Below are 13116 nucleotides of genomic sequence, written 5' to 3' on the forward strand. Positions count from 1 at the left end.
CCCCATCCCACACTGCCATACTGTCACCATATGTTTGTCTTTCCAATGATTATTATGCAGGAACAAGTTCTCCATCATTAGATACACATGTTCTCTGGTCTGCTGCAGCAGAGCAGCCCGATTCTACTGCAGAATATCCCAGCTCTACTGCAGCCTCCCTATCTTCTGCAATACCAACTAGTCTATCCACTGCTTCTTCAGCTAGTCTAAAGCTCTGTGTAGAGCTCTCTTCATATCCTCTTCAGCATCTTCTAGTTACAGGTCACACTTCTCCATGTTCAGCAGCTCGTCAACATCCCATGGTCCTCTGTCCAAGACATCTTAAGACAGCGTTGTCCACTGCCACTACCACAAGCTCTGCTGCCTCCTTCAGCCGGGTAGTTTCTCCTCCCTCTCATGAGCCATTTGTTTTTAATGATGCTAACAGATATGAGGCATGGTATAGTGCTATGCATAAGGAAATTCAGGCCATATGCGCAAATAGAACTTAGACTTTAGTGTCGTTTCACCCCTCCAAGAATGTTGTTGGTAGTCAGTGGGTGTACAAGATTAAACGCAGATTTAATGGCAGCATCGAGAGGTATAAAGCATGTCTGGTTGCTAGGGGTTTCACTCAGCAAAAAGGTATTGATTACTTTGAAACCTATAGTTCTGTCATCAAACATGCGACCGTCAGATTAGTCTTCTTCATTGTCGTTTCGTGTGGTTGGAAAATTCATCAGCTTGATATCCATAATGCCTTCCTTAACGGTGTTCTTGACGAGGAGGTCTACATGAAACAATCTTCAAGTTTTTTTGATTCTGCTCTCCCCTCTCATGTGTGTCGCTTACATAAATCTCTATATGGTTTAAAACAGGCTCTGCGGGCTTGGTACACTCATCTGAATGATTTCCTATTATCCATTGGTTTCCGTGCATCTAAAGTGGATACCTCATTGTTTATCTTCTCTAGTGGTGCTGATATTTGTTATCTTGTGGTCTACGTTAATGACATTCTGCTTATGGGTAGCAACTCTATTCTGCTTCAACGCCTCATTCAACTACTAAGCTCAGAATTTAAGCTTTGTGATTTGGGTTCTGTTCATTATTTTTTGGGTATTAAGGTTCAGTCTACTAGTATGGGTCTTATGCTCCGCTAGTATAAATATACACTTGATATCCTCACTCGGGCTAGTATGTTATCTTGCAAACCTGTTGATACTCCTATCTCTACATCCAAAGCTACCATTCTGCCCGATCCATTATTTTTTGATGCTACACACTTTCATCAAATTATGGGTGTTATTCAATATCCCACTTTTACGCACCCGGATATTTGCTTTGCTATTAACAGAGTCTGTCAGTTTATGCATGCTCTTACAGATTCTCATTGGGCTGCCGTGAAATGCATCATGCATTATCTTTGGGGTACGACATCCCATGACTTGCATATTACTCGCAGTTTCTCTTTTGCCTTACATGGTTTTATAGATGTAGATTGGGCAGGTAGTGTTGAGGATAGAAAATCTATGGGTGGTTACCTTGTGTTCTTTGGTCAGACGCTGATTTCATGGAAATCCGGTAAGCAACGCACAGTTGCTCGCTCTTCTACTAAAGCTGAGTACAAAGCCTTAGCCGATGACATTGCTGAGGTTATCTGGCTTCAATACTTATTAATAGATCTCCAGATTCTGTCTGCTTCTGCTCCTATCATCTGGTGTGACAATTTTGATGCCACCTATCTATCTGCAAATCCTGTCTTTCATGCTCGCACAAAACATGTTGAGTTCGATTATCATTTTGTCAGAGATAGAGTTGCCAAGAAGGAAATTCAGATTCATTTTATTTCCTCTCGAGATCAATTTGTTGATGTCTTTACTAAGCCCCTTCCTACTTCTTCTTTTACTGCCTTTTGTTTCAAGCTTCAGGTTGATCCTCCACCCTCAGCTTGAAGGGGCATATTATAGAATATACTTATATAGGAAATACTGTATAGAAAATATTGTCTATATACTCTTGTGTGGTAACCTCCACCATTACTATTGTACATTGCCCTACACATATATATAGAAAGGGTTGCCTAACCATTAGGTTAAGCCTCCTAATTATTCTCAATTACTAACAACAAAGTTTTTATTCCAATCAAATTTTAAGAGCTTATATGAGTTAATGTTTTTAGTTATCTTATTGACATTTTATTTATATAATTTTCCTTCAAGCATGCGAGTTAAGGTCTTAGTTTTATCTTATGCCTATAGTATTTAAATGCAGTTTTTTTAAGGTTAAACTAAACAAATATTTAATTTGAATTGTCATTAGATTTTGGCTTCTACTTAATAACACTCCTCTATTATTTTCTTAGATTTATTGAAAATTACATGATTGACCGTAATTAATTGTCCAACTTGTGTTATAATTATATATGTAACATTTTATAGATACCTGCCACCTAGTACATGATTCTTTTAACATGCACAAGAAATTAAATAAAGTGGAACCTTAACATTAATTTAAGCTTTTAGTAGAAGTAGTTAGTATTTTTTTGGAAAAAAAAACCCTAGCCTCGCTGGAGCTGCTGGCTTGTTTCTTGCTCGTTCATCATTGGATCTTCTTGGAACTTTTCAAGGAGGTTTGCCAATGTGTGCTCTCTATTCTGAACAATGGAGTTTGCCGAGAAATTATCCGGTGAAGAGTTACTTTACGTGAACAGTTGCTTGACAATTTCAAAGTTAGTCTAGTTAAACCCCATTATCTGGTATTTTAACCGTTGGATCGATGAAGCTGGTTTTGCAATATGTTTTTCATGTTATGATGAACTACAACTTGATCCTTTGGATTGAATTGCATATTTTTATATTCTTAGTAATTGCTATAACTGCCGCCTAGAATTTGTTTATGCCCCTATTTGTTTTCTAGCAACTAGCTAGTCAATTGGTTATAGGAAGCGGCTGACCGACATATAAGATAGTACCCTACACTGCTTTTTAACATGGCTCCCAACCCACCATAACAAACCACCAACACTGCAACCACCACCACCAAAAACATCTTCAAACAACACCAAAAAACCACCCCTACGTACACCACTACCAAACCTCACATCCCCTCGGGTTATTAGGGTGAAAGAGTGAGAGTTACTAATTCTAGCACTCAGTTTACTTTACAATTCAATCCTCGTCACTAGACTGGCTCTCGCCTTCATTTTACTAAAGATATGTGTGATGATATCGATAAGTTGTATTGTTGCCTTGTCAAATTTGTTTTGGGTATCAAAATGGTGTTTTATGCTGTAAAATCAATTGTAAATAGGGTATGGATGAGCCTCGACCTTGAGGATGACATTTATATGAGTGATTAGTTTATGATGTTTTATTTCAAAATGGAAACTGGCCTGTAAAAGGTCCTTCAAAAGGATCCCTAGATGCTTGGAGGAAGGCCATCATTCTTTAATAATGGCACCACGATTATGATTTTGATGTTAACAAGATCACTAAGGTTCTAAATTGGATCAAAATCTATGATTTACCATATGTTATAATGAATAAGAAAGGATTAAGCGTGATTGTTAGTATAGTTAGTAGACCATTAGCAGACCTATGGGTACAAGCATCTAAAGTATACACGGTTGTGTATGGAGGTAGATATACCACTGCTTTTTGTCCACACTTTTGAGGTCGACCTTGAAGGCATGAATGAATTGATTAGTGTTGGTGTGTTCTATAATTGGAAGTCGAGCAAGTGAAAAATGCAAGGTTTTTGGTCACTTCTGCAAGGATAAGAACAAGGGGAAGGGTGATGCCCTTTATGCTTATATGGTTACAATTGAGACAAACTTGACAGCTTTTAAGGTTCACCCCTCAGAACCAATCCTAGCTACATCCCTCTAAAGAAATATGGCGATGATACTTGGATTATTCCTTTAGTTGTTGAGGACCTGTAAATCTTTCAGGAGGTATTGCCAACACCAACTCGGTGATCAGACCATGGTAAAAATGTTGGTTCTCGAGCATTATCAGCATCAAAATAGAGCCATATTAGGCCATCTTAACAAGGCCAGCTGAAATTGACCCAGTGCACTACTAATAAGCAAATGTCACCCCTAAGATCCTATCAGATGATGAATTCTCCCTTGTTACTCGGAGGAAAAAAGAAGAATAAGAACACGATTTCTAACTAAATGCTTCTCTTTTATCTTAGGCTCTCCAGCTCTAGTTTGACTACACAGTATTGCTGTCTTTGTAGAACCAGTTGATTGATTATGGATTTTCTACAAACTGGTCGACTAGTTCCTAGGTTTTTTACCGGGTATCATAGTAAAACCAATCGACCTTTTTTTGGTCACTAGAAACTAGCTGACCAGCTCCTTGGTTTTTCTTCGATTAACCAGAAAATCATTTTTGGATTTATTAGAAACCTGTCGACCAAATGTCTCTATTTTAGCTTTTTCTTTGTTTTCTTGTTTTTTTAGCTTTATTCTTTGTTTCGACCTTATGGTATTTTTATCTGGTCTTTAGACTTATACTACTTGGGGTATGCCTATCATATCTTGTAATTAATTTTGGATTTATACAACTTAACCTTTTCCATAAAAAAAAAAGTTGTATTTGATCCATCCATTTGGTAACTTCATAGTTAAACATACCAGTACTACAAAATTGTCAAATACCAATGACAATACAAATGAAAAAAATAACATTGATAAATTACGATGACATTTACCGATAAAAAATCATATTTTTGATTCATTTAGTAATAATTGATGAAAAAGTTTCATAGATGAATAACAATAAAATTACCAGTGGAATTAAGAAGAAAAAAAAGGAAAGTTATTCCCTTATTAATTCCGTCAACAAATCTGGTATGTCAATATTTTCGACGAACTTCAGTCGTTAATTTTTGTCGGTAAATATATCGGTAATATTAAAATTATAACCAGCAGCACGACCCCCCCCCCCCACCCATTTGTTCTTCTTTCATTTTCTTTCTATAAAAAACAACACCATTCCCCTTATATTTTGTAATATACCTAGTTTCTATCATCACAAATCCGACCATCCCAACACTTAGTCTATTAGTATCTATGTCATGATTCAATTGTTTTTTAAGACTCACGAAAACCTACCTATTTTTTGTTTTAACCTTTTTTTATGTTAATATTTTAGCATTTTTGTGTAGTTTATGTAGTTAGTTTGTTGTTTACTTGTGTTATAGTTTTTTCCTAGAGAAATTTGTTATATGAATATATGATTTATACATGTTACGGTTTGTTTAAGATTTTAAAAATTTTTATTTGTTTGTCATTGGATGAAATTGAGTTTGATTTTGTAACTTAGATGTGTTATAATAAAATAAATAATGGGTTATTTAATTGAGTTTGATTTTAAGAATTTGAACTAAACACAAATGCAACAAGGTTTCTTGACTTTTGAAAGATTCCGACAAGCCATTATTGGATGAGTGTACAAATCACAGTAAATTACTAATTTTTATACATGTGTTCTCCATGAAGTTAGATTATAGGCTGAGTGACGTCTATTACAATAAAATTGTTGAATAGGCGAGAAATAGTTTTCCTAAAGAGAATAGGTTGAAAGAGAAATTATATGCTGTTAAATCCATAACGAATCCCCCTTAGCCTAGGATTCTAGAAACTTGACATGTGTCCAACTTTTGCATCTTGTACTACCATGAAAATACAAGTTTTATCAAGTGAAGAACCTATGGGCAAGCTTGATACAAATATATAATTAGTAGGGTATAGACTCTTGTCATATATAGAAAGCTGAGATACTTCCCAATCACTTCTAAGTTGCTAAAGTAATTCATGTCTCAAAACACTATTGAGCATATGATATGACCTCATTCACATGATGTGATGGATGGAGTCATGGTGCACTCTTCTAATGGTGAAGCTTGGAAGAAGTTTAATAGGGTGCATCATTAGTTTTTAATGAAACCACAAAACATACATCTTGGGTTATGCATAGATGAATTCAATCCATTTGGGTCACTTGTTGTACTATACTCTTGTGGTTGGTGATTCTTATAGTTTATAACTCGTCATCAAGGATGTGTTTGAGGTTGGAGTATAATGTTCTTATCTACAATCATACTCGGTCCTAATAGTCCATGTAGGAATATGGACGTATGGAAAATTAGTTTGTCTATATTGTATATATATAAAAAACAAAGCCTTCACCTTAAAAAATAATGGTAAAACATGTTTTTTTGATTGTCACTAGAGGTTCTTGCCAATTTATCATAAGTATAGAAAAGACTTCTTTATAGGCAGAGTTGAAAGGGATATTGCATCGTTGGTATCGTCAGGCGAAGAGTTGTTTGATGTGGTCTCGCAATATGAGGGTATTGTGTTTGATTTTCAATTCAATAATTAGGATTTTCTTGGTTTAGGTGTAACCCACAATTGGATAAAAATAAGTATTTTTTAGGAGCTTTCTTATTAGAAGAATAATCTCATCCACCATAATTTGGATGTCATGTATATAGAAAAGAGTATTTAACACGGTGATGGACATGAAAGGAAAGAAAAATGACAACATGAAGGCTATAATGGATGTATCTTTGTTCGCCTTAGACAAGAATGCATAATTACTTTTCTAACAAGAATGCTTTGAAGAGTCATGACTGCCATGTTTTTATGTAAACACTCAATCCATTTGCTTACATGGATTTTTTAGTCAAAAGAGATATGAGATGCACTCACGAAGATTAATCATTTTTTAGAGATATATGTTTTAACAAGTTGCATACCCAACTTATGAAAAAACTTTAAACAAATAGTATCTAGACAATCTACAATCTTGAGATGATATTCCCTTCATTCATTTTTTACTCAATAAAGCATTTACCTACATATTTACCATTTAAGGCAAAAGTTGGAGGTTTTATCTAGTATAAAAAAAAATAAATCCATTCGAGAGGTTAGGGATTACATATGCATACTACTTAAATTTCTAATGTCTTTCTTTTAAAATAAATTAAAACATTCATTTATTCAATATCTATTTAATTCCATGCAAATACTTGTTTAACCTTAAAAAATAAAAACAAAACACATGTTAAGGCTTCGATATGGAAGGATTATAATGTTGAAAAGATTTTAACTTTTATCTAATACTATTTTAAGTCTCACTTGAGAACAAGAATCAATCGCATTTTAAGACATAATGGTGGTGGGTAAATACCTTCAAGTTGAAAATTGTCAATATTTTCCTATCTAAGATGACCTTTATAAAAAAAATATAGTGAAGGAAAGATACAAAGGATAAACTTCACAATGTTGACGATATCTTTGTTTTTTCCAAGCAATGCCAAGTTTATTACATATATACTTTTTTCTTTAGAAATTATCTTTCTAGAGTTAATTGGTTATCCATTGTGAAAACCAAACTTAGGGTTGTATCTAAGTTGTTTAAGATGGTAACGATGAAGCAACTGCAGGAAACGATGTCTTTGAACTTGATGTGTTAGTTGATATATATTGAGTTGTTCTATCTACTGATTTAAAAGAAAATTCAATTTTTCTTGTTGCTGAGAATATTTTTATGGATGTTGGTGTTGAAGTTGATATTGATGTCGAGGAGTTAAATGATATATTGAGAATTAGTGTACATACATAAATTGATGAAGGTGATAAGATTGACGAGCTTTAATTAAATGAAGAAGACAATGATTGACATGATAATAATGAAATTGATGAAGAAGAAGACAATTCTGATTAAAAAGATTTTGAACTGATTTTATATGTAAAATATCTATGTGTAATGAAATTGACATTAATGTAATTTTCCCATATGTTGTTGCTTTATAATGAACTATTATTAACATAATTGGAATATTTATTACTGTGATTTTACTATTTTGCTATTAAATAGAAACGGTGTTACTGTATGGTGATTTTACTATATTTGCAAGTTGGATAGATAGTAAATACAAAAATATTAGGAGGAAAAAACTATTTTAGGGAGTTGGAAAAAAATTACAAGACTTTGCCACTGTTTTATACTAATGAGAATACTGATGGAATGTCAAATACCAACGAAATTACCGTCAGACTTAATCCCTCGAAGAGTTCCATAGCGCTGAAAAATAATTACAGGACTTTCTACTATTTTATTCTAATTGAACTATAGACGAACTAAGTCCCCCAGAGAGTTTCAAAAAGTTGAAAAAAAGTAATAGGACTTTGTTATTGTTTTATACCGATGAAATTGTCGACGAACTAAGTCTCTTGAAAAGTTCCAGAGAGTTGGAAAAAAAATTACATGACTTTACAACTAAAAATTCGAAACACTGATGAAATTACCGACGAAACTAAATTTCAACGAAACTTTTAGGGGGTTCTCAAAATGTTTCAATGTTAATTATCAACAGAATTATCAATGGACGGTAAAAAGTATTTAATATGCAACTTTCCATTGGTAATTCCATTGATTATAAATGATGTGTTAATTTTATCGACGAAGATACCATCAATAATTCCCTTGGGAAAAAAATTCATCAATAATAGACCACAATCCCTAATTCCAAAAAAAAAAAACCCTTATCTCTCCCTCTCTTCCCTTCACCCTCCTTCTCATCTCTCGCTCTCCTCACTAGTCCAACTCCAGCCAACGATAACAACTTTGACGACAACAACTTATCATCTCATCATTGTTTTCTCTAATGTAATTTATATTTTTAGTAAGTTATTTCTTTATTGTTGTCAATTCTTTCTTAATTCATGTTTCTTTATATATTTAGTAATTTCAATCAACATTGCTTTTACCAAGTTTTGTTATTCTTCCATTGGCTAGTAAATTTTTGTTCTTTGAGTTACCCTAGTTTATTGAAATGATTCTTTCTTGTTGCTTTTGTTAATTTTATTTTTGGCCATGTTAGTGTTATCTCTAAATTGGGTTGTCAATCTTATTTTTACTTTTGGAATTTTTTTATGAAACAAAGCAAAATCTTTTATTATTATTATTATTATTATGTGCTTTTCTTTCTTTGATGAGTCATCTTAGTTGCTCATTGAAACCTAGTTCGTGTTTCCACTCTTAAATCAGTAGGACTGAGATATGGTACCTTCTTTCCTGTCATTTTAGTCCTGTTTTTTACCAATCTTAATTTAGTCTCTTTTTGTTTCTAGAATGGATGATAGAAAAATTGTCTTAGCTTTGCTTTAATTTGCATAATACTCTAATTTCTTTGAAAAAAAATTGAGGGAAAAGCTTAGCTTAAGGATACCTCATGTTCATAAAAAAGAAGAAGTAAATTTGTGTATATTTTTCAATTTATACTATTTTTTATTGAATTTGGTATACTATATTGTGGATTTTAATATTTGTTGTATGAAATACAAGTAGTTTATATATTCTATTTTTATTTTGGAAAATTAGATTATTGGTAAATTCATAGATATTTGCTTGGTGGGGTTGTCTTTAATTTCAGGTTAATAACTATTGTTATTCAAACAAGTTTGTTCATTCTATAACTTTTGATAGAATCAGTTTCTGATATCATAGTTTATTAAACCAACAAATCATTTTATAATTTTATTCTACATATATTAAATATTAGTTATAAATAAAATAAACTAGTTTGCAGCATGAATTATTGTTGTGTATTTACAGGTTTTTAATATTGGGCAGGCTCTTGTATTTGAGAGGTGTTATCGATTTTTTTTTATATAAAAAATAGGATAGAGTAATAATATTATTATGTTTCTTATCAAATTTGTTTTATACGAGGAAGAGAAGGTTAGTAAATATAGAGACGGATAGGAGTGTTGCTGATTCTTTTGGTAGTACTCTGATGAGCATGATTTACTAGCATCGCTAGGTGCCAACCATGACAAGGCACATCAGACACCCTTTCTCAATGCAGGCTCGTCGAGTGCGAGTATGATTTGCAGAGCAGGTGTCCATTCTGAGCGAGATGTATACATTAGGAAGTATGTTGCTTAGTGAAAGTCCGACCACAACATGTAAGTTTTCTTCTTTTTTTCTGCACGATAAAAAATTAAACAACAATGGATAAAATTTGAATAATTAGTTTTAATGAATGAAATGAAATTCATGTTTATAAATGTTGAGGTTGCTTGCACGATAACATTAATGATGAAATTTTCAATGGAAATGCCTTTGTTTCAATAAAGTTAGGTTTTTAAAAATCATGGATGGAAGTCTATGATTGATGCTTGATTTGAAAAGTTCAAGGTTAGTATATACATAAACAATTATTTTTTTATTATCAAATTCAATTATTTTTTTAATTTTTATAAACAAATTATTTCATGAAATTGACATGGAAGAAAAAATTTTATTAGGAGGAGGCTAACAATAGCATGACCAAGAGAGTGTAACAGAACTATAAGGCCAATATGTAAGATTGAATTCAAATTCTTATATTTCTTAAGAAAATATTAAAATATTAAAATTTTATTTTTTGTTATCTTATTCAAAAAATTTTAACCACGTTGCATGATTTCTAGTATGATGCCCGTAAAAGATAAGACCAAAGAAATAAGCAAAAGATAAACTTCTTTCAAGCTGGGATGATGTGGCCATGTGGAGGGATTTCAAATCTCTGTAAGTCACAAAGAGTATTTAGAACATTTATCTCCAGCACGTGATGTCATAATGTTTCTTGAGACGGTCATAGTATGGTTTGAAGATTCGGATCAATGAGATTTATGATTCCCTGACCACACACACCAGCTGATCTATTTTATTTGTTTCACATGCAAAACATATCGTAATATTCTCTTTTATATGATATTTGTTTTTTAAATAGTTGTATTGTATGAAAATATTTAACAAATAATATCTTTTTTAGGCTATATTGCTTAGGTGCGATTCAAGACTGATGAAGCTTTTTGTTGAAATCCACATGCAGAAAAAAAACAGATAGAAAATGGTGCAATAACTCGTAAAATGCCGAGTTAGGAATTTCATTCTAAGTGGATTTAAGTATTTTTTTTTTATTAGTTATTATTTTAACTCGTGGATATCTTAATAATTCTATATTTAGAGGTAAATTCTTGATTTTTCAGAAACTAGCTTCCATGAATCTCATGAGAAGCCAGTAAGCAAGAAGAGAAACGAAACATCAAGCCATCAAATGCAATCAATAATTAATAGAAAATCTTTCCTGTTTTCATCACCCAAAATTTCTTTGAGATTTTCACCTTCAAATTAATTTGCCTTCAGATAGTCTCTTAGTTTTAGCAAAATTCTTTGCTCCTATTTCTCTATCTCACCACCCTTGTTTTTGTAATCTTTTAATTACGTTCCCCCTTTTCAATCCCTATTTTCTTTGTTTCATCTCTTTTCTTTGTATCTTGTTAATAAATTTACAAACAATGGCCACAGGGTGAGTGTATGCAAGCTCATGAGCTACTTGTTTGCTTCTCTATGAAAGTTTCCAAAAAGGGATGCGTTCTTAATTTTAATTAATATATAATTTGATCTAATTATATATAATTAAAGAGATAAAGTTATTTGATTTATTTAGTCTTTACTGATCTTTACTATTTAGAAATGTTATAAAATGTGATATTATATTTAAATACTTGATATTATGTTTGTATGGTATAATTTGAAGTTAATTTATCTTTAAATTTGAATTAAAATTGTATTTTGAAAGTAAAATTTATTATTTTAATAAAAAAACAAAAAACCAGTCATAATAGAATTGACAGCATTGATTCCAAATTGCTTAAGAAGAAGATACGGTACTTACTAGCATTTGAATTACTTGACTGATGCTTTAATTTCAGGTACACTCGAATGATTTTTATTCCCTTGGACAAAAGGGGCATTATATCCCTTTACACCTCATAAAACTTGAATTAGCATCTCTACCAGAGAAAGAGTGAAGAGTCCAAATCTTCAATAGTTCGATCTTAGTGATGAATGTACATTTATTCTCACAGAGGATGAAGCTCACCAAGAGCCACTCCGAATTGCCAAGCAACTTGTACGAAAGGCACTGTACAAAACACCATTATTATTCATCAGTGGCATTTCCTGCGGATTGGACCCATCTTTCAAAACATGTCTCGTAAATTTGGATCAATCCTTCTTTTTAGTGTCTTGTATTTTCATCCTCGAATGTAAATTTGTGCACTTCCACTAAAGGAACTATTCTCTTAGTCTAAAATGGCAAGTTTTCATACCATGATATGCTGCCTTATTGAAGTTTGAGAGTCCGAACAACCAAACACATAAATGGCCAAGTCAATTCTTGCACCCATAATTATAGACTATATATGCTTACATTATTATTATTATTATTAGTATTATTATTATTTCTTATTCTTCTTTTTTTTCAACTGCGCAATATTCCAAATCCTATAAAGGATGGGGATGCAGATTCGGAAATTATAAGAGGGTTATGGGTGTATAGCTCGTTAGAGATTGAGCATTCTTTATATATATATATATATATATATATATATATATATATTGAAGAATTTAACCTTCTATTAAAAGATTGTTTGATATTATGATGTTTTTTTTTTAATAATACATTAAAATAATATTATTTTTATTTTTAAAATTTATTTTTGATATTATCATATCAAAACAGCATGAAAATATCAAAAAATTAATTTGAAATAAAAAATATATATATTTTAAAAAAATATATTTAAAACACAAAAACAAATTACCTGAAAAAAAAAACATTGCTATGTAGAAGTTTTATTATTGATTTAGGGCCCATGTTAGCGCAATTAAATGCCGACTTCTCCCTTCCTCGTTTTCTCAGATCAAAGTAACTTTTCAATTCAAACTGATGAATCAAATATTACCTCCAAAATTAAGTAATTGAAAAGGCAACAGCAGGTAGGCCTAGAATCCCATTGAACTTGTGTTTTCTTGCATAGGTAAATTAGCATCTATTTGTTTATTACGGGATAAAAAGAAAAAAAAAATAGAAAAAACAAAAACCTTGTATGCGTGTAAGTCTTTAATTTTACTTCATTGCATATATTCATCCATTTCATCTATGGTAATTAATTTCAAAACATGATCTATTACTATCTCTTATTTTCACCTAATTTTTAAAGCTTTATGATTATCGAGTACCTAATCATATTTTATGTAATATCTCATAAGAGTGAAATAAGAG

Source organism: Populus nigra, chromosome 9 (genome assembly GCF_951802175.1).
Source record: "Populus nigra chromosome 9, ddPopNigr1.1, whole genome shotgun sequence".
Taxonomy (NCBI): Eukaryota; Viridiplantae; Streptophyta; class Magnoliopsida; order Malpighiales; family Salicaceae; genus Populus; species Populus nigra.